Source organism: Crocodylus porosus, unplaced genomic scaffold (genome assembly GCF_001723895.1).
Source record: "Crocodylus porosus isolate Cpor-Errol unplaced genomic scaffold, CroPor_comp1, whole genome shotgun sequence".
Lineage (NCBI taxonomy): Eukaryota > Metazoa > Chordata > Crocodylia > Crocodylidae > Crocodylus > Crocodylus porosus.
The window spans coordinates 7002846-7026870 of NW_017728915.1; the positions used below are offsets into that span (position 1 = coordinate 7002846).

Consider the following 24025-nt stretch of genomic DNA (forward strand, 5'->3'; position numbering starts at 1 on the left):
GGGTGGGAGGGGAAGGTCAGGGTATGGAGGGGCCTGGTATGTCTCTCTTGTTTTAGACAACTCTCCAGCCACTTTATTGCTGTAAACTCTTTGTGAGAGGAGGGTGATAAAATAAACCCTCTACCACCAGGCTGTCCAACTTCTAAGTGGCCAGGGGCTGCCTGCCCCATGGACCACAGCAGTGGGAGCCACACACCATGGAAGACATGCATGTGGTGCCCCCTGCACAGCACACGCTGGTTCCCCGCCACACACTTCACAACATACACAGGTCTTTCCCTGCCGCACTGTGTGCACATCCCCACTACTGCACTGTATACATGGATGCACCCCGTCCTCCAATGCCTCGCTCATTAGCTTCCCCGATGCAGTGTGCCATGCAGGCATCCCAGCCCCACCTTCAGCTCCCTGGCTGCTAGTTCCGTCACTACGCTGTAGACTCTGCTACACCGGGCTGCCCTTCCTAGGGCTGGGGCAGAAAGCAGAAGCCAGAGGAGGAAGGGGGAGCCCAGACCCTCTAGCTACTGCTTCAGCTGGAGTGATGCAAGGAGTGACAGTCAGACAGGGGCCATGTGTTAACCCCTTGTGGGCCACATGCAGCCCATGGGCCACCAGTTGTGCAACCCTGCTGTACTGTACAAACATGGGGTGTATCCACACATGCAGGTATGTGCGGTTGCAGCAACTCAAATAGAAAGGGTGCAAATTTGAGCCAGGGCTTTTTGCCTCAGTGCACATGCTCGGACATGCACTCTGTTGTGGAGCAAATTGTGCCACTTGGGGCAAAATAACCCTGCCTGGCACTTCCAGGATCTGCAGCCCGGGGGGCTACAGCCCGGGGCCAGCATCTGTCCTGGCCCCATCAGTACAAAAAGCTGCCCTGTCAAGCAGCTCCAGGCTACTTGCTCTCAGGAGCTTCTGGGAGGAAGTTGGTCCTGCCCCTTCCTGTCCCAGGCTGCTGTTGCTGTTGCTGTTGCTGCAAGCTTGGTCTCCAGAGCTTCTGGGGAGAAGATGGCCAGATGCCTTCCTGCCTCTGGCTACTGCTAGCTGCTGGCTTGCTCTCAGAGCTTTTGGGAGTGACTTGGCCACACCCCTTCCTGCCTTGGGCTGCTGCTGCTGCCGCCCCCTGCATGGGGGGGAGGGGAGTGTTCTCTACTGCATGTTGCTGGCCCCCCTTGGGGAGGGGCCCACTACACTGCACTGCACCCTTATTCCAGCCTGCTGCCCAGCTCACCGCCAAGCTGTGGTCAGGTGACAGAACCTGTGCTGTGAGTGGGCCCATCTTCCCCCACCATCAGTGCCCTAGCCTAAAGGTGCCTTGCCTGCCCCAGCTGCCCACCTTCACCTCCACTTTCACCAGAAGCACACACTGAGTGGCTGAACTGGACAGCTCCCACCATCACTGCTACTGCTATTGCTGCTGTCCCCTTTCAGGAGAGAGGGAGATTCCCTGCTGCACCACCTTGCACCACCTGACACCATACCTGCACTGGATTACTCCCTAATTGACTGACTGCTCCTGCCCTCCCTCACAGCTACCTCACTGCATATGATCCTGCTTTGTCTTCTTGCTTACCGCTCTGCTGCTGAGTACCTGGCTGGAGGCTTGAGGGGCTTCTGGACAGATCTTCCACAAACAAAGCCCCTCCACCACTCCAGCCATCTTTTACATCTGCCTCAGCAGCCTTTGCTGTGTGTTCTTGCTCTTGTGTGGTAAGTCCTGTGGTCCACGTCCCCTCCCCTGGTGTTTGTTGTGTGGCTGAGTAAGCCAGCTTGAGTTTCCTCAGCCCTTGTGTGTGTGTGTGTGTTCCCCTTCCCCCCATTCTGAAAGCATAGGCCTCCCAGTTTTTTTCCTGTGGGGCTGTAGCTCAGTGAGCTTAAGCCTCCTTCCTCCCTTCTCCCCCACAATCCCAGCCTGCCCCTACTAGATTCACCAGCCCCACTGGATATTTTGTTTTTCTTTATTGTCTTCCCTGTCCTCATGTGAAACAGTGGCAGGGCAGAAACCTTTTGGGAGGGGCAGATGCCCCCACAGAGCTTCCTGCAGTCTTCACTATGGGGGTAGATCTCAGCCAAGCCCCAAGGTGATGCATGCCCCTGCAGCCTCCATCCTGGAGGCAAAATCCAACCAACCTCCTTTGGGGGTGGAGAAGCCTGCAACCTCTGCTGCAGGGACAGGTGGGACTCCAGTAGGGAGCCAACAGGGCCAGGAGGTCTCCCCTGGCCAGGCTTGCCCTGGAGGGGTTCCTAAGTCCCCTCCCCTGTCATCAGGGACCAAGGGTAAAGGCAGTGGGACAGGCTCCTCTTCAGCCATCTCCACAACTGGGGGTTGGAAGGGCCAGGGCCCTGCACCCAAGCCTAGACCACCAGCACCTGAGGGGACCAAGTGCACTACACCAGCTGGCACATCCACTCAGTCTGTCCCTGGCCCTAGCTCCAGCCCCACCAACGTGGCCCCCAGCGGGGGGCGGCGGGAACTGCAGCTATGCACAGGGAGCTGTGGGGAGACCCGAAGCTGGAGGGCCTGGATACTCCACCGCCGGCCCTTCCAGCTCAGGCAGCGGGGTCCCCTTTCCAGCACTCACCCATAGGCATGGGATGAAGTGCCAATTACACAAGTGGGAGAACCTGCACTTTGAGACCTGGGTCCAGGCCCTGGCTTGGGTAGTAGGAAGATGGGGGGGTGGGGCCAGGCAGAGAAGGGATTGTGGGGTTCAGGGGGCAGGTGGGGGGTGGGACCAGGCAGGGCAGGGATTGGAGGGGCTAAGGGAATGGACGGGACCAGTAAGGGTCCCCTCTTGTGGTCCCCTCCTACCTCCTCCAGCCCCCAACCTCCTCTTACCAGCAGTGGAACCTGGGTCCAGCTCCCTGCTGCTGGTGTGCTGCTTGCCCTGGTGCTGAAGCATGCTGCCTGCCCATGCAAGGCAAGAGCTAACCATAGAGACACTGTGGCAGCCAGAGCATCTCTGTGGAGGACCCAGCCTCCGGTTGCCTCAGGGCACAGTCTGGGATCATGCCCTGCCCCACTTCTTTTTTTCTGTGGGGTTTTTTGACCCCTGGATATTCAGGGTTTAATTTGCCCCTGCACTGCAAATTTGCAGCATAGGGAACATTTTCTCATTCCTGCATGTGCCTCTTGCAGCATCTCAAAGGGGTTTGAGATGCTGCATGTAGCACATGTCGGGCTCATCTGGATGTGCCCATGTAGTCCAAAGACAGAGGCTGGGTGAGTAGGATCTGAATAGGTGGGTTGGAGGTGGGAATAGGATCATGCTGAGCTTGGAGTTCTGGGTATGAGGCAAGCTGTGCAAGGAATGCTGGGATTGTAGAGGTGAAAAGGGTGGGGTTCTGGGAATAAGGACACAAAATGGGAAGATTATCAGAATATGGGGGACAAGGGATTCTGGGAAATGTGGGTATAGAAAGGGAATTGGGAGAAACTGGTCTGAACACAGGATTGTGGGGATTTGTGAGCTTGGTTAGTGGGGAATTCTGGGTATGTGGGCAAGAATCCTGATAAAGTAAAAATAGCTCCATTTTATCCCCACTGCTCTGTCTACTCAATGAATATGCTCAGATAAAACTACAGAATGCATTTAAAGCAGGGCTGGTCACAGTTTTCCCATCAAAACTTTTTTTTTTTTACAGAAAACTGGGTTTTTATTAAATAACTCAATTTTATTAAATATTTATTACTATAAAAAGTGCTTGCTTTTCTCAAATTTTTTAAATTATAAAAATGAATGCCTCAGATGCAAAATATTTCAATCAGAAATGCTGTTATGGTGCCTCATGGGAGATGCACTTTGACAGGCATCTACTATTCTCTACCACATATCAGACTCCCTGGCTGGACTACATTTACCATGGTATATGATGACCAGGCATTCCCATGATGCACTACACTTTCCAAGGTTGCAAGGAAACTATAATATTTCACAGAATCATAGAAAAGTAGGGCTGGAAGGAATCTCCAGAGGTCTTGGAGTCCAGCCCCCTTCCTGAGACAGGATCATCCCTACCCAAACTATCCTACACAATGGAAAAATACACAGTAAACTCTGATACAAGACATAACACCCTAACCTACCACAGGTAAAGCAGGGGGACAACAAATGTCCAACCTAAATCTGCTGTCCATCAATTTGTGTCTGTTGATCCTAGTTACTCCAGGGGATGCCCTAGTAAATACAGCATCTCCTAATTCCTGCTGCCCTTCCCTGATGAATTTATAGGCAGCCACAAGATCACCTCTCAGCCTACTCTTGCGAAGGCTGAAGATATCTAGGTCCCTCAGTCTCTCGTTGTAGGGCCTTGTCTGCAGACCCCTAATCATATGAGTGGCCGCCTCTGTACACTCAAGATTCACTGCATCTCTCGTGAAGTGCGGCGCCCAGAACTGGACGCAGTACTCCAACTGCAGCCTGACCAGTGCTGCATAGAGGAGAAGCAGCATGTCCCTGGACCTGTTCATCATGCATTTGCTAATGCATGATAAAGTGTGGTTAGCCTTGTTGGTCATTACTTCGTCACTTTGACAACTCATGTTTATCTTGGAGTCAGCTATGACTCCAAGATCTCTTTCCCCTGCTGTGCTGCTGAGAAGGTCATCCCCCAGCCTGTAAGCGTGTTGATGGTTCTTTTTGCCCAGGTGCAGCACTCTGCACTTGTCTTTGTTGAACTGCACCCTATTTTGTTCTGCCCATTTTTTCCAACCTGTCCAAATCCACCTGGATCCACCCTTGCCCCATAATTTGGTATCATCTGTGAATGTGGACAGGGTGCTCTCCACACTGTCGTCCAATTCACTGATGACACTGAATAGCACCAGTCCAAGGACTGAGCCTTGCGGGAGTCCACTGCCCACATCTTTCCAGGCCAATATCAACCCATCCATCACCACTCTGGGTGCAACCCATAAGCCAATTCACCACCCACCTGACTGTGTAATCATTTATGTCACAGCCTGTCAGTTTATTTATGAGAACAGAATGAGATACCATATTGAAGGCCTTAAAGTCTAGGTAGATGACATCTACCTCAGCTCCTGCGTCTAAGCATTTTGTGACCTGGTCATAAAAAGAAACAAGGTTAGTCAGGCAGGATCTACCTGCAGTGAACCTGTGCTGATTTCCTTTCAGCATTATTTCCCCTGCTGGGCTCCCACAAATGTGATCCTTAATGATTTTTTCCAGAGTTTTCCCAAGGATAGAGGTGAGACTAACTGGCCTATAGTTTCCCACTTCCTCCCTCCTCCCCTTCTTGAAAATAGGGACCACACTGGCCCTTGTCCAGTCCTCTGGGACCTGACCAGAGCACCATGAGTGCTCAAACAGCCACGCCAGCGGCTCTGCTATGACACTGGACAATTCCTTCAGCACCCTGGGATAAAGTTCATCTGGGCCCGCTTATTTGAACACATCCACCCCCTCCAAGCACCCCTTCAATAAGTCTGAGCTAACCGTTGGTGGTCTGGTATCCCTTCTGTGTCTATCTACGATCCAATTGGAGATTTGTCTTGGTCTATGTCTATGAATAGATGCAAAGAACTCATTAAAGAGCTCAGCTTTGTTCCCCCTCTCTGTCACCAATTGCCCTAGTTTGTCCTGTAGGGGTCCTATGCTACCCTGCACCTTCCTTTTGCTCCCTATATACCTGAAGGACTTTTTGTTGTCCTTAATTTTTGTCACCAGCCTAAGATCTAATCCTGCTTTGGCCTTCCTAACTGATTCCCTGCAAGTGCGAGCCAGGGAGGTAAACTACTCCTTGGTACCTACCCCCTGTTTCCACAGCCTATATACCTCTTTCTTTGCCTGTAGGCTTTCCTGGACATCCCTGTTCACCCAAGAGGGCTTCTTGGCTCCTTTGCCCCCTTTTATGTACTATGGGATTGTCTCCTCCTGTGCCTATAGGATCGCTCCCTTGACCACCCTTCCTGGACCCCCATTTCACTAATTCTCTTGAGCTTTAACACCTCACTAACTAATCTCCTGAGCACACTGAAGTTAGCCTTTTTGAAGTTTAGCACTTCAGCCCTGCTGGTTAGCTTACCCACCCTTTGCCAGACAGTGAATTCAATCAGTCGATGGTCACTATCCCCTAGGTTACCTTGTACCTGCAGATTCCTCACCAGGTCATCACCTGTAGCTAACACCAAGTCCAGCAAGGCCTCTAGTGGGATCATCCCCCAGTGGGATCATATACCTTCTGCGTTAGGTGGAGGTCCTGTATGCAGGTTAAGAACTTACTTAAGCAGTTAAATTTGGCTGGCTGCTCCTCCTAGCAGATGTCAGGATAGTTTAGGTCACTCTTGACCGTCCCAGAGCTGTCTGGAGAATTCCAGGCCTAGCTCATCCTCCTGGTATGGCAGTCTGTAGTAGACCCCTACTACCAAGTCCCTTTCCCCCCCAACCCCCTTGTATCCTGACCCACACTACATTGGTTTGGCCCTCTTCTAGTCCTATCTTGATTATAGAGGATGTATATTGTTCCTTAGCATAGAAAGCAACACCCCTACCCCCTTTTTCCCCATGCTGTCCCATCTGTACATCCTGTAACCCTCAATGCCTACTGCCCAATCATGAGTAGGGTCCCCCCAGGTTTCAGTTAGTCCAACCACGTTGAAGTTGTTGCTTGCAAGCAGGAGTGCAAGTTCCTCCTGCTTGTTTCCCATGCTCCTAGCATTAGTGTAGAGTAATGTCTGTTCTCTACTATGGGTATTTCCCTGCTTCTGGGCTTTTTTAGTTGCCATGTGGGGCCAGGAAGGAATTTTTCCCCCCTCCTTCAGATATGTCAGGATTTGTTTGGTTTTGGGGGGGAGGGGTTGGGGTGAGGGGGATTTGTCTTCCTCAGAAGCACTGGATGTTGGCTGCAGCCAAGGCTGGGGATTTTCAGCAGGGCATGCAAGTGTTCCAGCTGGGACTTAAACCCAGAGGTTCCTGGATCTTGCCCCTGTGCTCAGATTCAGACCAATCACCATATAAGGGTCAGGAAGGAATTTTAGTGCATGGCCAAATTGGAACAGACTATGGGGGTTCTGCCTTCCTCTGTAGTGGGGGCATAACCCTCTAGTTTCAATCTCTTGAACATATTTTAACAACCCGTGTAGCAGAAGGACATTGCCTGCAGTGGTGATGTGTAGGGGATACATGGGCGTGCATGTGCACCCCCTGAGAGCACCAGTACACCCTCTGACCAGCTGTGCTTGCAGCTCAGGCGACTTGCAGGGGAGCAGGTGGGAGCACCATTGCCCCCCCGGAAGTGCTGGCTGAGGAGTGCAGCCACTTCTGGAAGCAACTGCAGTGATCAGCTGCCTCGCAATCGGCTGCATGGGGATCCCATCCCCTCGCATTGGTGAGATTGGCCATGGGGGACCACCCCCATTCAGCTGGGGAGGCATGTGCCCCTTCTGACTAAGGTGGCATCAGTCTCCCACATTAGAAATAACTTCACAGGAAGGGTTCTCAGAATCTGGAATGGGCTTCCAAGGGAGGTGGGGCTCTCCTCTACCCTGGGGGTCTTCAAGAGAAGACTGGACAAGCACCTAGCTGAGGTTGTCTGACCCCAGCACTCTTTCCTGTCCAGGGCAGGGGGTCAGACTCAATGACCTACTGAGGTCCCTTCCAACCCTAACATCTATGAATCTGAGATATCTACTGCTAAATCATTCCTGACCAAAGCCTATCCAATCTCATAAATGCCTTCAATGATGGATATTCCACAGCTTCCCTAGGCCTCCACTGCCTCACTGTTCTAACAATGAAGATGTTTTTCCTAATACCCAACCTAAATCTATTTTGCTTCATCTTTATGACAGAGGCAGTCTGACAATGGAATTAGGTTCACAGAGGGGCCCAAGAGCTTATGGGACTGAAACTACAACTCATATAAAGCACCACAGTAACAGTCCTAAAGTGCAGTATTTCAGCATTCGAATTTCTGATGAAAAATTCAGCTTCTGCTTGTTAAACACCTGCAAAGCCCTGTAACTGAAAACTTCCCCTGGGGGAAAGTTTATAGATTCTTATTTCTAGTACAATATTGCCTAGAGCCACAGATGAGATCAAGGCTTCATTGTGGTGGGCACTGCACATATACAGCAACAGGCAACCCCTGTCACAAATAGCTCCTAATCTAAAAAAAGGAAAAAAGAAGGAAAAACAATGACTAAATGCCCTGCCCATTGTCCAATGCCACAAGGCTGTCCTTCCCCAGGGCAACCCACCTGGCCGTCTGGGAGATGGCTCCCCTCAGTGAGAAAGGTCATTTGTTAGTACACCGGGGTATAATTTCTGGTTGTCCCCATCCAAGAGCTGATGAAGCCTGGCTAATAGCAAGTGGCCTGTTGCTCTGTGCCCTGTCCTGTTGCTATGGGTTCATGGACCCAGCGGACTCCAGTATTGTCTTACTCCCTCTAGCTGGAATGCAAGTTGCATGCTACAGGGCCCTTCCATCTGTATTGAGAGTAGCTTTCCTCATCATGTGCCCTGTTTTAATGCTGGCAAGGGATATGTTACCCTTTCCATTCTCAGGTCTCACAATCAGGCACTTGGGGCTTACAAAGCCAGAGAAATTGGCAGAAATGGCACCCCAATTGTTACAGTTATATCCTACAAGCCTCTCATGTACCCATCATACCCTGCTGCAGTGCATTTACTTTAAGGCTTCACACTTACTGGTGTAATAAAACACAGCAGGGATCAGACCACATGTTTTCTTGTGGGGGGGAAAAAGAATGACACTTTGAGCAGGGCTTCTTCCTGTTCATTCCTGAAGGGAGAATGACAGATAATCCTTCCAGCTGATGTTTCCTACTAGAACAGATGGAAATTGTGTTAAACCACTGCCACGGTGATGGAGTGACTCAGCTGGATCAGCAAGAAAAGATCAGCCTGATCCAAAGACTTTAGGAGGCAATGGGACACTTCCATTCACAGTGTCAGGCTTTGGATCAGGTTCACAGTTAGTAAGTTTTTTCCCCCTGATTTGAGAGAACACTACTTGCAACAAGAGACACAAAAATGGTCTGATTGATAGATCTAGAATCCAGGTGGCTCACATCCAGGTGTGCAACAAGTGGTTGCCAAATTCAAACCCCCAGTAGATGTTTTCACAGGGTTCCCTGAATTCCCTAGACCAGGGGTAGGCAATGATTTTTGGCCGGAGCGCTGAAAAAATTGCAATGTCTACCTTGGAAGGTGCTGGAGTGCCAACATGCCGGAGCCCAGAGCAGCTGTTTGCAGCCACCTGGCTGCGGCCAGCCCATGGAGCCCGGTCCGCTTGTAGCCTCCCAGCTGCCTGCCTGGAGCAACTTGGGCTCCATGGCTGGCAGCAGCTGCTTAGAGCCCAGGCTGGCGGTGGTGTGCCAAGCAAAAAGCCTGGGTGGCTTTGTGTGCCATGCTCGGCATGTGTGATGGGGGTTGCTGACCTCTGCTCTAGGCAATCTGAGTGTCATCTGAGCAGGGTGTTAAAAAAAACCACTAGCCCCTAGAAGTCCTAGTCAACCACAGGGCACCATGGCCTTCAGTGCTGTACAGAGAACACATATCCAGAAAGATGTAGTCCTTGTTTCAGCAAGCTTAGAATATGCAAGACCAGTGATTCAAAGGGCAACAGAAAAGGGAAGTCACCCAAGCTCACAGAGACAGACCCCAAGTCCCCCGGGTTCTACCACAGGGATGTCCGCTGCTCCATCTCCCAGGTGACTCCCCACATATGCTCTCAAGTTTGCCTTGCTTAAAATCCATCCCTTCAGTATTTTAATAATGGTTGGGTTTTGCAGAAGTCCTTGAGTTTTTTTTAATCCTGCTTAAGTGAATGTTTTCCAAAGGATATTGCATTCAAATGCCTCACCCCCCCTGGAGGTCCACTTTCCCTCAGGTCTTTCTAACCAACTGAAATCCTGTGCCTTATAAACAATAAAGTTTGAAGCTAGCTTCTCCACTAGTGTAAATCACTGCAGCTCAATGGAGCCATTTCACATGTGCTGAGCTCTCTGAGAATCAGCTCTGGCTGTGGACAGGAAGCTGTCCCTAAATGTCATTTTGCTGGATATCAACATTTGAGATCTATTTCAAATCTAAAACCTACATTTTTAAGTTTAAAAAACTGGCCAATTGGAAGTTTCCATTTATTGTACAGATATTCCAATAAACGCATCTAGATTATATAGTTGAATCTCACCTGCAAAGCCCTTAAGGCAGAGACCATCATTTATTACATTTCTACAACAGCTAGCACAATATATGAATTATCTCTCTGATTGAATGACACTTCCACAATAGAAGTGTTAAAGGAAGAGCATAATACTGAAATGGGGCTGTATTGTGTCAGAAATGGCAGGTTACTCTTTTCTCTGGTGCTTTTCTCAAATCCAAGCAAGTTAAATACTGGAAACTATGTTAATGAGACATTAGAGTTAAGATGCAACACACACAAAATTCAGGATGTTCACAGCTGGGGATCACACAGCAACTGTGACTTAAGCAACTTTGTGCACATATAGGAAGGCTTTAGAATTAACTCCATTCAGTCATAGTAAACATTGTGAGGAGGTCAAGTTCCCATTAATGTGGCCTCCATAATTGCGAATTCCCTCATTCTTGTGCATGTAAAATCACAACAGTCCTGCTAATTACCTTGTATTAAAGCAACAATTTGCAGGCATTAAGCATAATCCACCAGGCAACTGCCAGAGAACAGGAATGCATGTTTTCTGTCATGGACAAAATGTAAAAAAATCTGCCTCTGCAGCTCTTGTGTTACTCTGTTCTGTTTCATTTCCAGCCATCTGAAGCTATGCTGATAGCTCATCAAGCTTGCCTTTTATCAGCTTCTGGTGAAGGCAGATACAGTTGAAAGTTTCAGGAATTGATGCTTAGGATGCAGGTTACCCTGGTGACTGTTGCTATAGAAAACACTGCAAGGCAAAATTTACCATCATATTCATGTGTCCATCAGTGTCTTCTAGAAAAGTCTGTTGTGTCTTGCACGGGCAGTGTCCCTGGTTCATCCTGGCATGACGTGTGTGACTGTTCATGGAAAAGCAACAGGAAGAGATAAGCCACTCCTTTTTCCTGTTAGCTGTCTCTCCACTCCACCTTCTTCTGGGCCGGGGCAAAGGCAGATTGCTACAGTGCATTAAGAAAGCATAAATTATAAAAGATACTACCACCATCCTGACTGCCTACAAAAAGCTATTAAATCTTTAACAAAAGGAAAGCAGAGGTCACAATCAAAGGGGTCTCCATGGAATGAGTTGCAGGTCCACCCATCTATACATGGCTCCCACACAGTACCAGCCACTGTAATGCCCAGGGATCAAATACAGATTAGCATTAATATTTTGTGTCAAGGAGATCCTGCTTTTCCTAACGCAAGGTTTGGCTGCTCACATTTGGTTTTACATTCCATATTACTACATTTCCTCAAAATATCACTGTACCAACTGTTCCCTTGTTTGATGTCTCGAGAGATGAGCCAATGCTGAACAGTTCATGGGAACAAAACATCTTGTCTATTCATGAAGTCCCTGGCAGGCACAGCCATGGCCCACTGCCCATTGAGGATACATGAGTCTCTGAGACAAGCAGATCCTACATCACTCAGGATTGTAAAACCTTGAATCCTGAAAGCAAACAGGACCCAGATTTATGGGGAAAAAATCTTCTTTTACTTGCACTGGTTTAAATCAGGAATAGCTCTATGGAAGCCAGTGGACTGGCACTAGCATAAAACTTGTGGAAGAAAACGGAGAATTAGGTCCAGGAGCTTGCCCCACTCAGGGTGCAGTTTAACATCAAGGAAGCAGGTGACATAGGAGTATCATGCTCCAGGCTTTCTCATCAGTGGGATTTTGATTATGCTTTGGAAGGGGGTTTCTCCCGACCACAGGACAGAGGCCAACCACAAGGTGACAAAACCATGGATGGCCTTTGCAAAGTTCACATTAGACAGGAACAATTACAGACTCTTTGACAGTTACAAAGGGCACAGATGGGATTCTCCGAGGAGCCTAAGAGATGTTTAATGGAATGTGGGTGTCTAACTCCTTTTGGCTGCTTGGAAAATCCCAGCCAGTGTTTAATTCCATTTTGGGAAGTGACCATCTAAGAATGGCTGACTCTCTGCAAATGTCCTCTTGGACAGCAACTCCTGTCTTGAGACATGACAATAAATGGTTTTTAACACCCCGCAGCCTTTTAATCCTTTAAGGCCAGCTCAGAGCAGGGCTGGGGGTGGAATTCCCTGGTCCTGTAGCTAGTTCACTGACAGTAGAAGGAATGGACTCTATTCCCATGGGCCTTAGAGCCAGCCCAGGTATGGAGAGGAAGGCCAGTTATACTCCTTCTTTGGCATCCATAGCAAAAATGATCCCTAAATTGCCCCTGTGTGAACCTATGGCTGGTGAATGGGGCTGGAGAGGGGGCATTGAGCAGGACAGAATGGTTCCTGGTGACTGTAGGTAAGAAAGAAGCCCAGAGAGCAACTGTCTGGTCCTAGGGGCAACTAGGAGAAAAATAAATAATTTTTGTACATAAGCACCTAAGTGATTTAGGAACCTTAGCCCCAGTGACTTACAATGCAGCTGTGGCTCCTTCACCTCACTGGTAGATTTGAAAATGTGCCAAGCCATTTCAGGAGAGGCTCCTGCAGAGCTACATGTGAAGATTTCTCAGTGCTTGGTGTTACTCTATCGAATTTAGGGGGTAGGGTCTTCTCCTTCCACCCCAGACCACCCCTTTCCTGCAGGCCCACTATCTCCCACGCAGTGACAGGATTGCCTCAGCAGCATCCAGCCAGATCTGTGCTTCCGTAAAGCTGCCTCTTCACAGACTGCTAATCACTCCTGTGTTTTTTCTCAGCCTTGTCTCCCAAGAAAAGCTGCCAGCTTACTAAAAAAGCAATTGTTTTCAAGGCCAGCTGACTATCAGCACTTGTGTCATCCAGTGAAATGAAATGACCATGATCTTTTATACAGCATTGCCGACCCTGTATATTTAAAAATTATGAGTCAGGATAGCAGGAACTAGCTTCAAAAAAATCAAAAGTCAGGATGGCAGGTTGGCTGAAAACCACAGAAGTTTAAAAATGTGAAACATGGTGTTCTTTGTAATTATTTCCTGGTGTCTTCAGCTGTTAAAAGTCACCATGAAGGACAGAAAGCTACTATACTTTTAAAATACAATTCAAGGCTGTCATGTAATCCCTTGACTCCAGGAGCTGGAGGTTAAAGAAAAACCTCAAACATTGTGAGACCTGTGGTAAAATCCTAAGAACTGGCAATACTGCTAGCATCTGCTTAGTATTACATGAAAAACTGCAGAAGCTGAGCACAGACACACTAGGCCAAACCAATCCTGGACATCATGCAACTGAGCCCAGTGAAAGCAGTGAGCAGGGAGTTAGAAGATCTGGATGCCAGTCCCTGCTCTTGATTCATTGTGTGGCCTCTCCTTTCCTCCATTTACCCATCTGTAAACTGCAGATTGTGTTCTCTGCCAGTGTCACAGACAGCGTTAGACCCTGTCTGTTAATGTCTGTAAATCACTTTGGATTTTAAATAGAAAACTCCAGTGTGATTGTGAATTTCCACAGGCGCTTGAAATCTCAGCAGCTCAATATATGTGCCTGCCTCTAAGCACCTTGCAAGCCCATCAATAACAAACCAATGAAAGAGCCTGGTGAAGACGTCATTAATTTGCAGAGCTGGCTGCTCAGAGGCATGCCTCCTAAACACTGCAGGCAGCTGCTGATGTTCTGTGAGGATGACATGTATCACAAGATCAAAATAACCTTGCCTGAGAGAGCCAGCTCCCTGCAAGCCACAAGGCTGAGTATAGACTTGTTGCATTGCTCTAGCTGTAGCTTTCTGAACAATGGGAAGGAGCACGCATGTGCCTGCATGTGTCTTTGCATCACAAACACCACAAGGAATTGTTGAGGCAGATGGTGTGTATAAAAGTACAGGAGCATATCAGCTGATATTAAAGTAATAGTCCTTTTTGGGCAAGTGGTAAAACTGTGTGTATGTGGAGCTGGTGGGGGGGAGGGAAGTGACAGTACAGCATAAATAAAATGGATACTGTGTGCACAGGGGCATGTGCAAGTTTGAGAGTTTTCACATGCATACAATAGGAAGTTTCTGGGAAGCGGGAACGCACGCGTACGTGTGTGTGTGTGTGTGTGTGTGTGTGTCTGTGTGTACATGCACATCTGCAGGTCAGGCATAGCCACAGGGCTTTGGTGAAGGTCCCAGGTGTCCTGACAAAATAGCCTGTCACCCCAGATTTAAGCAGCCTGTTCTACTCTTTAACCATGTGTATGATCAGGAGTTTTGAACAAAGCGTCTCACCCAGGACTCTAAACCAGGCTTTACACTGAGCCTGCTGTGCAGCAATAGAAGTTGTAATTTGAAGATACTCCCTAACTAAAGAGACTGAGGAAGTTGATAACTGTGGGATGGTCCCTCTGTTAAACAGCTAGTTAGTTGTAGACAGACAAAGGGTCTGCAGAGGTTGCTTACTGCTCCACAAATGAAGTTTATTGTTAGTTCGTCTCATGTGTTGTATGACTGTGTTTATTGAACCCAATGAACACTGAACAGTGCATGATGGGATTGGATTTTGGGAATATCTTTGTGCTGTCAGAATTCCCCTGTGATCTTCATGTTGTAGTGCCCATTTGATCAGCACAGCCCATAGGTTGAATATCTGCACCTCATTGTCTTCATTTAAGGGACTCCCTCCCTGCCATGACCTTAAATAACAGAAGTGAGTGGGAAAGGGAAACCTTTGAAACTTTGGGGGGAGAGCAGAAAAAAATTCCCCTGTAACCACGCAATTATGCTAGCAGCACAGTGGCAGGCGGAAGTCACCACTACCCCTGTGTGTCACAGCTGTCCTAGGCACCTGTATGTATTGTTACACCTCTGCCTTTGAAGAAGCTGTTTTCTTACAGGGTTGAAGCAAAGGCCTCAGCCCTGGAGCCTTGGATGGAGTCAGTGCAGCTTGCACTGTCAATCAGCAGATTGCTGGTGGTATTCCTCTGCAGTCCATGCTGGGCAAACAGCCTGCTGCCCTGGAAATGGAAAGCCCTTGCAGAGTAGACATGTTTGGAGGGAGATAAGGGCTAACTGGCTTCTGGGAAGAGAGAGCAGGTCAAGTTCTGTGTGAATAGCACTAAGGAGCTTATGAGTCTCGCAGCTTCCTTCTGAACTTGGACAAGGTTAATTGACAGTTAATTTTCTGCAGCCCACTCAGGACACCAGCCAAAGGGCTGAGAGAAGAGAGTTGAAATGGATTAGGCTGTACCAGGAGATTGCAGACAGCTGCTCTGTCTGCTTCGTCACGTGACTGCTCTGCCACCAGCCCAGCTGCCAGGCCTTGCTCAGCATTAGTACCGCAGCACTTGGCGTGTCAGACCCTGTCTCCCAGAAGACTAGGGCACAGCTGCGCACAGGAGCATGAGACTGCTTGGGATGCAGTTGCAGGTGCACACATGCACTAAGATCCTTACCCTGCCTTCACTGCTGTGGCTGGCTGGCATCTGTTGTGTGCTGTTAGCTCAGGGCCCAGCAAGCCACTGGCAGGCTGGCTTCCCATTAGTTTGTGTACTTCAGGTGAGCATCTTACCCGTTCCCTTTTAAAAAAAAATCAAGTCCACAGAGTTCTTCCAAACTCTGGGAGAGGAGTCAGCCAGGTGCTGAGGCCTCAGCTTCCCAGCCTGAATGCAACTCCCCCAGGCACCTTCACCTGCAGAAGGGGTATTCCCAAAGGCTTTTCTCTTAGCTGTTACTATGCACTGGATTAGCAGAACCTCTCACCTACTCATATGAAACAAACCTGGTTAAATCCAAAGGAGGCTACTCCAGCTTACAACATTTTAAGGTCTGGCTCAAAGAGGGGGAACAGGTGATGATAACTGTAGTACAAACTCATGGACCAGGTGGCCATTGCACCAGGTCCTGTCTAAATGCAGAATAACGAACCAAACTCAACCACTGAGGTTATGCAGAAAGGAGAAGAGGACCACTAGTGCCTCAAGAAATCCATTCACAGCAGGGTCAGAGAAGTCAGGGTTCAATTTCAAGTAGTGAAATTAAACTTTAATTAAACTGAGTGGTGGAAACCCCCTCCCCTTTCTGGACTCCCCCCCCCACCAAGTATTGAGTATAACTCCCTGCCAATGAGACCATCTTCCCATTTCAGTATCAGCAGAGAGCCCCTTGCAAAAAAAAAAAAAAAAAAAGCACCTCTGAAGTTTCATTAGGATGGTATCACCCCTCCAACCATACAAACAACTTAGGAATTATTATTTAGCCTTTCTAGTGCTATATGGGGTGGGAGCCCAACTGTTCAATCCAGCCTGCAGGCAAGGAAGGCGGGCCCTTATTTTTTCAAACAGGGACTCAGTGCCGTTCCACTGAGCGCCACTGGTAGGAAATCACTGCCAGGACAGGAGGCTTCAGGACTGGCAAATCCTCTGGAACCACAGAGAGAGAAAAAGACATACAGACTGTTTTCCAAGATGAGTGAGTTAATTGTGGAGCTGGATGTGCACTGACTGCCAGGCTGGTCCAGGCTTTTCCAGGCACTGTGCTATTATCAGAGCGATTCAAGCCTGCCAGGGACAAGCTGCTGTTGAAGCACATGACTGTCAGGGACAGCAGCCATCCAGGAAACCCACAGTTAACTCCTGCGTGCACTGTGCTCACCAGGGCAGTCTGAGACAATCGCATTGCAGTGATGATGTTGCTCCCTGCTTGGCTGCAAGGTCCGCATGTATTGATTACTGGGTTCAGTAAACACGAGCATACAACGAAAGATAAGAATGAACGACAAACATTAATTGTGCAGCAGTAGGCAACTTCTGCAGACTTTTGTCTCTCTGTAACAAGTTGCTTCCTAAATGAGGGACCAACTCCCAATTCCCAGTTTCCTCAGTCTTTTATCAGGGAGCATCTCTAAATTATTGGACACCTATACACATGCTAGACAGCTGCTCCAGTGTATGCTAATTAGCATGCATCAGATCAGACTTGATTAATCAAGTCTATTGGAGCATGCTAACTAGCATACTCCAGCAGCCTCTGCATTACTCTATTCAGAGTCCCTGCACTTCAAAATGGTGGGAGGGGCACTTTAACTAAAGCTCAATGAATGAGCTTTAATTAAAGTGCCTCTATCACCATTTTTGAAGCACAGGATGCTGAATGCACGTGATGCTGCAGGCACTTGAATTAGAGTGGCTCTCAGACCTGCTCTATAATATTAAAGTGCCGCCTTCCCCACTCCAGTGCATGGGTAAATATGTCCATAATGTCTACCACTACACCCCACACTAGGTCTGATTTTACTTGCCTGGATTTTTTTTCCTGAGTGGTTACAGCAGACAACAGACAGGACTGCTGTATGACGTGGCTTCCATTGTCCTTTGTTTGGGCTTGGCAAGCCTTTGTGAAGCACAGGGACAGCTGTTGGGGCCTGGGGATACAAGGGTTATTGCCCTGAGAGTCACAGCATCCAGAGACTGAGATAACGATGCACAAACAGGAAGACAAATTGCAGCAAAGTGTTTGGCATATGTTTCCTTCAGAGTGGGAGCTACTCCAGAACACTACCTCCTCCTACCACAGCTGGTCACCACATATAAGCTGGAGGAGGACACGTAGTAAGACAGGTTCCTCCCCAGGGCTGCTCTGCTGATTGGCACCGGCACTCCGTCACTAATGGAGATAAGACTGCACTCGCACTTGTCCAGCGGAAGTAGGAGCAGCTCTCCAACATCTCCCCCATTCAAGAAGAGAATCAAGGCCTGGGGGAAGAATGTATATGTTTCCCTTCACTTTGGTTTACTCTCACCAATTTGCCAGTGACTCAACCAACGGACAGGGTTTGGAGTCCTGGAGCAAACTGGCAACTAAGAAGCTCCCCCCTCCCCCCCGATTAGCTGCTTTCAGCTCAGATTTGATGTAGCTCCATCCTGGTAGCTGAAGAGTTGGCCACACTCCCAGAGAGCAGCAAGGCAACATGCCAAGTCAGACAACTTATTTGTGTCACCAGAGAAGAGCAACCTCTTCTTATCACACTTTGTCTGACAGATGCCAGAGCCATGCTGCAAACCCACAAGCCCTTGCAGCCAGGGTCATCCCCTTAGTTTGACTTTCACTGCTGGGGTGGGGAACAGGTCTTAGGGTCGGTCCTTACTGCTGAATCTTGTTGGGTACCATCACATGCACAACAAAGCCTACACTGAGGATTCTTTGCAACTGTCTTCAGTGGCCACACTCAGACGGCCCTTGAGCTGGTTCAATTTGATGTTGAACTTATCCACATATAACAACAGTTCACTGCATTAGCTCTCCTGGATCAGTACAGGCCCTGAGGGTAGATGGGGTTATGCCAGTATAAAAGTGCTTAGCCTGGTACTGTATGGAAAAGGAATCACTGTGTCTATATAAGGTCTGACTATCCTGGTAAAAAAAAAACTACACTGCAAACTGACATAATTACACCAGTACAACAATTATCGGAAGACCAAGCAAGACATATAGGACAGGATTCAGGGCCACTTTGTGACAAACAAGGGGTTAACATGGTTCCCACACGCTCGCACGCACACACAAACACAGATTGTGCAAAGACTATACATATTTTGCTGTGTGGCTTTCAGTGGCAGATTTTTTCATTCTCCTCTTACCTTTATTTCTTGGGCCAGCACTTTCTAACGTGCTTTTCATATCAAATAAAATCAAAGAGAAGCTTGAACAGTCCCTGGCTGATGCCTCAGGGCAGACCAGGCCCTTGGATCCTGAGACAGAAAGCACTTCATTAGTACTTGATTTTATTTGTTAAGCACTGGGGATTGTCTTTTCTTGCATGTAAACACCTACCACAGAGGAGTCCTAAGTGACACCTTGCTCTGTAGAAGAAATAATGGAGGGAGGTTCCTAACTGGACACAAATGGGTGTTTGCATGCTGTATCTGGATTCTTCTGGTTCCTGTGACACCTCCTAAGCCCGGGTGGATTTTATGCTCCTTGTATTGTAGGAGGGACAAAAGCCCAATCCCCACTTCATAGAATTCACGGAGAAGTATTGCTGGAAGAGACCCCCATAGGTCATCTAATCCAAACCCCTACCTGAGGCACCTATCCAAACAATCCTGTACAAATTCGTAATCTAACTTCTTACTGCCATCAACCCTGATATAACAAGACATAACACCCCAACCTGCCACAGGGGAACCATGCCAGCCAATGTCCTGCTTCTGTAAAAGGTTATTAATATATACTCAAGAGATTCCAAGTAGAGAGTCACACTCCCTACTACAGAAGAAGGCAACCCTCCCCCCTAGTCTGTGCCAATCTGACCATGGGATAAAATTCCTTCATTACCCGAAGTATTGGTCTGACCCTACGTGAAACTAAGGCACAAAGGCTAAGGGATTGGCCCAAGGTCAGTATGGGACAGCCTGGGTGACATTATCAGTGAGACAGCCAGGAATTGAACCTGCAAATTGGAGGCCCAGCCAGAAATGCAACAAGATTTTCCATACCCCACTGGGAATGATCCCCAGCATTTGCTACTTTAACAAGCATTGTTGCAACCCCCCAGGAGCAAGTACTAAGGAGGAGGAATCCAAAACACAACTACATGGTGCAGTGCTAGAAAAGGTCACAGACACCAATGCTTTCACTACAGTAGCCATCACATGGCAGTTGATGTGGACCAAAAGGCCCGTGCCACAGTAACTGGACAGAATGCCCCCCTGCTCAGTGAGGTCTGCAAACCCTTCCCCCACAGAGGGGTGAGCCCTTGAGCCACCCCTGTCTCTTGGGATGGAGTCACATGGTTCGCCTACTTGTCAGACCAGGCTCGGGGGCTGTTTGTCACCTAGGATTTATCTCACCTGCTTTGACGTCAGTCCATTTTTCAGTTCTGCACCTCTGTTACCCCAGGGTAATGACAGTGGTTAATACAGTGACCAAACATCCTCCTTCAAATGTAGCATCATATGGATAGACAAAACCTGTCTTCAAATCAGGAAAAGACTGTATGCACATTTGGTTTTCCCTAAGGGTTACTATTCCCTGTCTCTGGGAAGGCCTGCTTACTTAGTCATGCGACTGCTCTGCCACCAGCCCAGCTGCCAGGCCTTGCTTATCATTAGTACCGCGGCACTTGGCGTGTCAGACCCTGTCTCCCAGAAGACTAGGGCACAGCTGCGCACAGGAGCATGAGACTGCTTGGGATGCAGTTGCAGGTGCACACATGCACTAAGATCCTTACCCTGCCTTCACTGCTGTGGCTGGCTGGCATCTGTTGTGTCTTGTTAGTTCAGGGCCCAGCAAGCCACTGGCAGGCTGGCTTCCCATTGGTTTGTGTACTTCAGGTGAGCATCTTACCTCAGAGTCTCTCTCTCTTTCTGTGTCAGCCTATATCCCTAGACCGGTGCTGACAGGCAGCTCCAGACAGATGAACAGCCACTGCCATCCTGGCTACCAAGGATAAGCAGCTGTTGCAGAATACCCAAGAGGAGGCACTCAGCCACCAGGAAGACTTTAGAACCAAACTCCTGGAGATGGTCACCATTTACTCCTAAGCCAAAACCTGCCCACCCCACTTCAGCCTGCACCATGGCTCCAGCCAGGCTCTCACACATGGCGGGAAGGTGGCCAGTGCCCTGGGGACATTGAGAAAAGCACAGATGGCATCAGCAACACACTGTGAGCTCAGTGACCTATACACCTATGATGTGCAGGTGGACCTGGTCAACTTCAAGCTGCTGTCTCAGGGCTTCTGGGTGGACCTGGCTATGCTCCTGATCAGCGAGGCACCTCAATAGTGCACTTTGCCTTCAGCAAGGTCCTGCCCACCATCTCTGCTGGCTGGCTAAGTGGATATGAGTTTCCTGCCTGTCCCCAAGCCAAGGCTGGTACTGCTGCTGACACTGTGCACTGCTGTGCTTTGACCCAGTAAAGACCATGATCCAGCAAAATAAAAGACGACTCTCTCTTCTCCCACAAAAAGTGACATTTTAGCAAAATAAGGTTCACAATTTCTTAGAACCTAGACACCAGATTCTTAAAGCTACCAGCTTGCCTTGTGGTTTTTCAAGTGTGTACGGGGTATCCTTATTTAGATCTGCTGTGTCACTTTCTCGTTTGCTCTTTCCTAGCCTTTATTGAGTTTGATGGATATGATACTGTCATATAGGAAATTCGAATAATACCATATACTGCAGCTTCCTGTTGCCAAGAAGGTGGTGTTCAGTGCTCATAAAATGGTTCTATTCAAGTGAGTATTCATCACAGTATTATATATCACTTCTGTGTCTGTCAGCCTGACTGCCTTCCACTCCCATTGGAATCAGAAGGATTGCTTGGTACTGAGCACCTTACAGCTGTTGTGGCTGTATATCTTGAGGGACAACTGCTGGATACCAGCTCTTTCTGCTTCTCCCTCACTGCTAGGGTTGCAGTGCAAAGGGAAGCTTTCTGGAAGAGCCCAACAATCCTTTATTCCAGGAGGAACAGACAAAACAGCACTTGGCAAACTGTCCTCTGACCAGCAATGCCTCTATACCACTAGGCTGACATATGGTTTTGTTATCATGCAAACAGCCAATGTATCTTAGATTCAGAAATGAAAAACACCCATCTCCAGAAATCCCCACAGACTTCAACATCAGCTGTCAGCTCCAGAACAAAGGGACTGGTCAGTTAAAGTGCTGTCTAAGCACAGCACAGATGCAAAAATACATAGCTGCCCTGTCACATCCTGCTAGTGTCAGCAAAGACCAGCCGTCTCTGGCTTTAGTATGTAGGCCATGAGTATTTCTGAACTGAGATTAGAATTAAAGGTGCCAATGCAGCCAGGGTGAATGCTGGCAGAGTCAGCATCACTGACTGGCTGTAAGATTATGTGGCATTGGTTTAGAGACAGCAGGCGGGTTCCATTATAGGTATTGCCACCCACCCTGGCACTTTTCTGCGGGGCATGAATGGGCCACAGATACCAATCTTCTCTCAGGGAGGGGTGCCTGTGCAGGATAGGCCTGGAAAGCTTGTCCAGGCTTTACCTTCTCTGTGGCTGTCCCAGACCAGAGCTTCCTGTTGGTTGGTTTCACCAGCACTACATTCAGTTTTAAGGTCTGGTCTCCTGCAGGGGGCTGAAGAGTCCAGATCTGACTCGCTTTGCCCCTTGGGGACACTATGGAAGCACTGTGACTCCAAGGCCCTGGCTGCCAGTAGCAGGGACTCCGCTGCCCCTGGTTCTGAGCCAGAGACTCTTTGTTTCTTTTTTGTTCTCACTCTTATGATTTGCTTGCCCCTGTAGAGGTTTGATAGACCTGGTTTGATAGGCACTTTTGATGGAGCAGTTGTGATGTCCAAACCACCTGCAAAACAAAGTGAACAAGAAACAAGACACAACTTGGATGCAGAATACACTTGAGCTTGTGAGAAGAGGATTCTAATAAGCCCTGCAACACTAATGAGTGATCATTTGCATTGCTGCTAATTATTTGCAAGGTGCTGGTAATGTATTATACAGCTGTGGTGTTTAAGAAAGGTTTGGAGCCAGACTGTAAGGGGCCTGCTGCAGTATTCATATTAACCCTGACATCCAATGGTGCTGCATTGGTGACACTCATTTTGTCCTCTGCTCAGATTCAAAATTATGGTGTGCAGGGGCTTGAGGCAGAGATTGAGTACCCGGAAAGCTGAGCTCTAATTCCAACTTGGCCACTGACTCCTTCTGTAGCCTAAGCCAAGTTGCTTCATCTCTCTGAGCCTCAGTTTCTCCAATGATTGCCCACCTGCCAGGAATGTTGGGAGGGTAGATTGCTTCAGCCTGAACATTAATGCTGATATTTGCCAAGACAAAGGTGTCCAAACCCCTTCAGCAGCTTTGGAACCTCCAGTAAAACCTTCTACTATTAGCACTGCTAGCTGAAGTCCTTTCCCAGTATTTTGTCTATCCCCTGCCAGGGATCCAGTATTGGTCCCTTGCCTCTCAGATGTGTGTGGGGCAGTTAGTAATAATAATGTTTAGCTCTGCCATGAAGTTTAACATCAGTAGGGCTTTATAATGGGGCCAGTATCATCTTCATCATTTAGTTTAGGAAACTGAAGCCTTAAATCCTAGGCCAGTCCTCTATCCATTAGACCACCCTGCTTTCCTTGGCATACTAGCTCGTGTCAATATTCATGGAATGCCTCTTCAAGCCAGCCCTCTCCATCAGCTGCAGAGTGAGTGTGAAGGCCTGAGATCCTGGTAACAGCCTTTATACAGCCCAGAGCTTGGTCAGTCTTTCCCTAGTCTTCTACAAAGTCAACATCACCAACCCAAGCCATTGAAAAGTCAAAGAGCAGTCCTCTAAATCATGAGATTTCAAAGACAGAGTCCTTTTAATTTGCTTTCTGTTTTCTGACCAATAAGAAGTCATGTTCTTGAGAATTTCACCTGTAGCTGCAAGGGCTGGTGGGAACTTACCTTTATTAACATAAAGCCTGAGATTCACAGTATCATCTGACTCCAGGGACCAGGGTAAGATCATTAGAAGTATGACCTGTGCAAATGTCCTGTAGAGTGGAATGGATGAAGCAACATTAGGACACAGTGAATAAGGCTTTGGAATGGTAATTGGAACCCTACACAACTGAACAGGGAAATATTGTTTTTCATAGGGTATTTTGTACCAACCAAAGCAATTTTATTGTCAGGGCAGTCCCTCCATTCATTTAGCATTTCGTACTGCACTGTAAAGGAGGGAAGAATTTCAAACTCTGTCCCAAGCCATTGCCATAGAGTGGAGTGAAATTATTTGGCTGAAAATAATTTGGGTGAATAAGCATAGATTTGGTAAGAACAAGACTTCGCACAGGTGACAGATTTTATGTAAAAAAACAAAGCAAAGCATTACAAAAAGGTTAAGAGATTTGATCGTTACAATCTAAAAGGACTTTCCCTAGCTTCATTTTTTTAGTTTTATTTGATACTTGCTCAGACTTAAAATTTTA

At 48.2% G+C, this 24025-nt stretch overlaps 1 long non-coding RNA gene across 1 annotated transcript; it reads right to left on the reverse strand.

Annotated features, from left to right (window-relative positions):
- Window positions 1-9548: 9548 nt before the first annotated feature.
- Window positions 9549-23574, reverse strand: LOC109310465. Its single transcript, XR_002101209.1, has 2 exons — window positions 23499-23574; window positions 9549-11129 (listed from the first exon to the last, which is right to left on the reverse strand). It is a non-coding gene; the product is annotated as an uncharacterized LOC109310465 (long non-coding RNA).
- Between the last annotated feature and the right edge of the window lie 451 nt (window positions 23575-24025).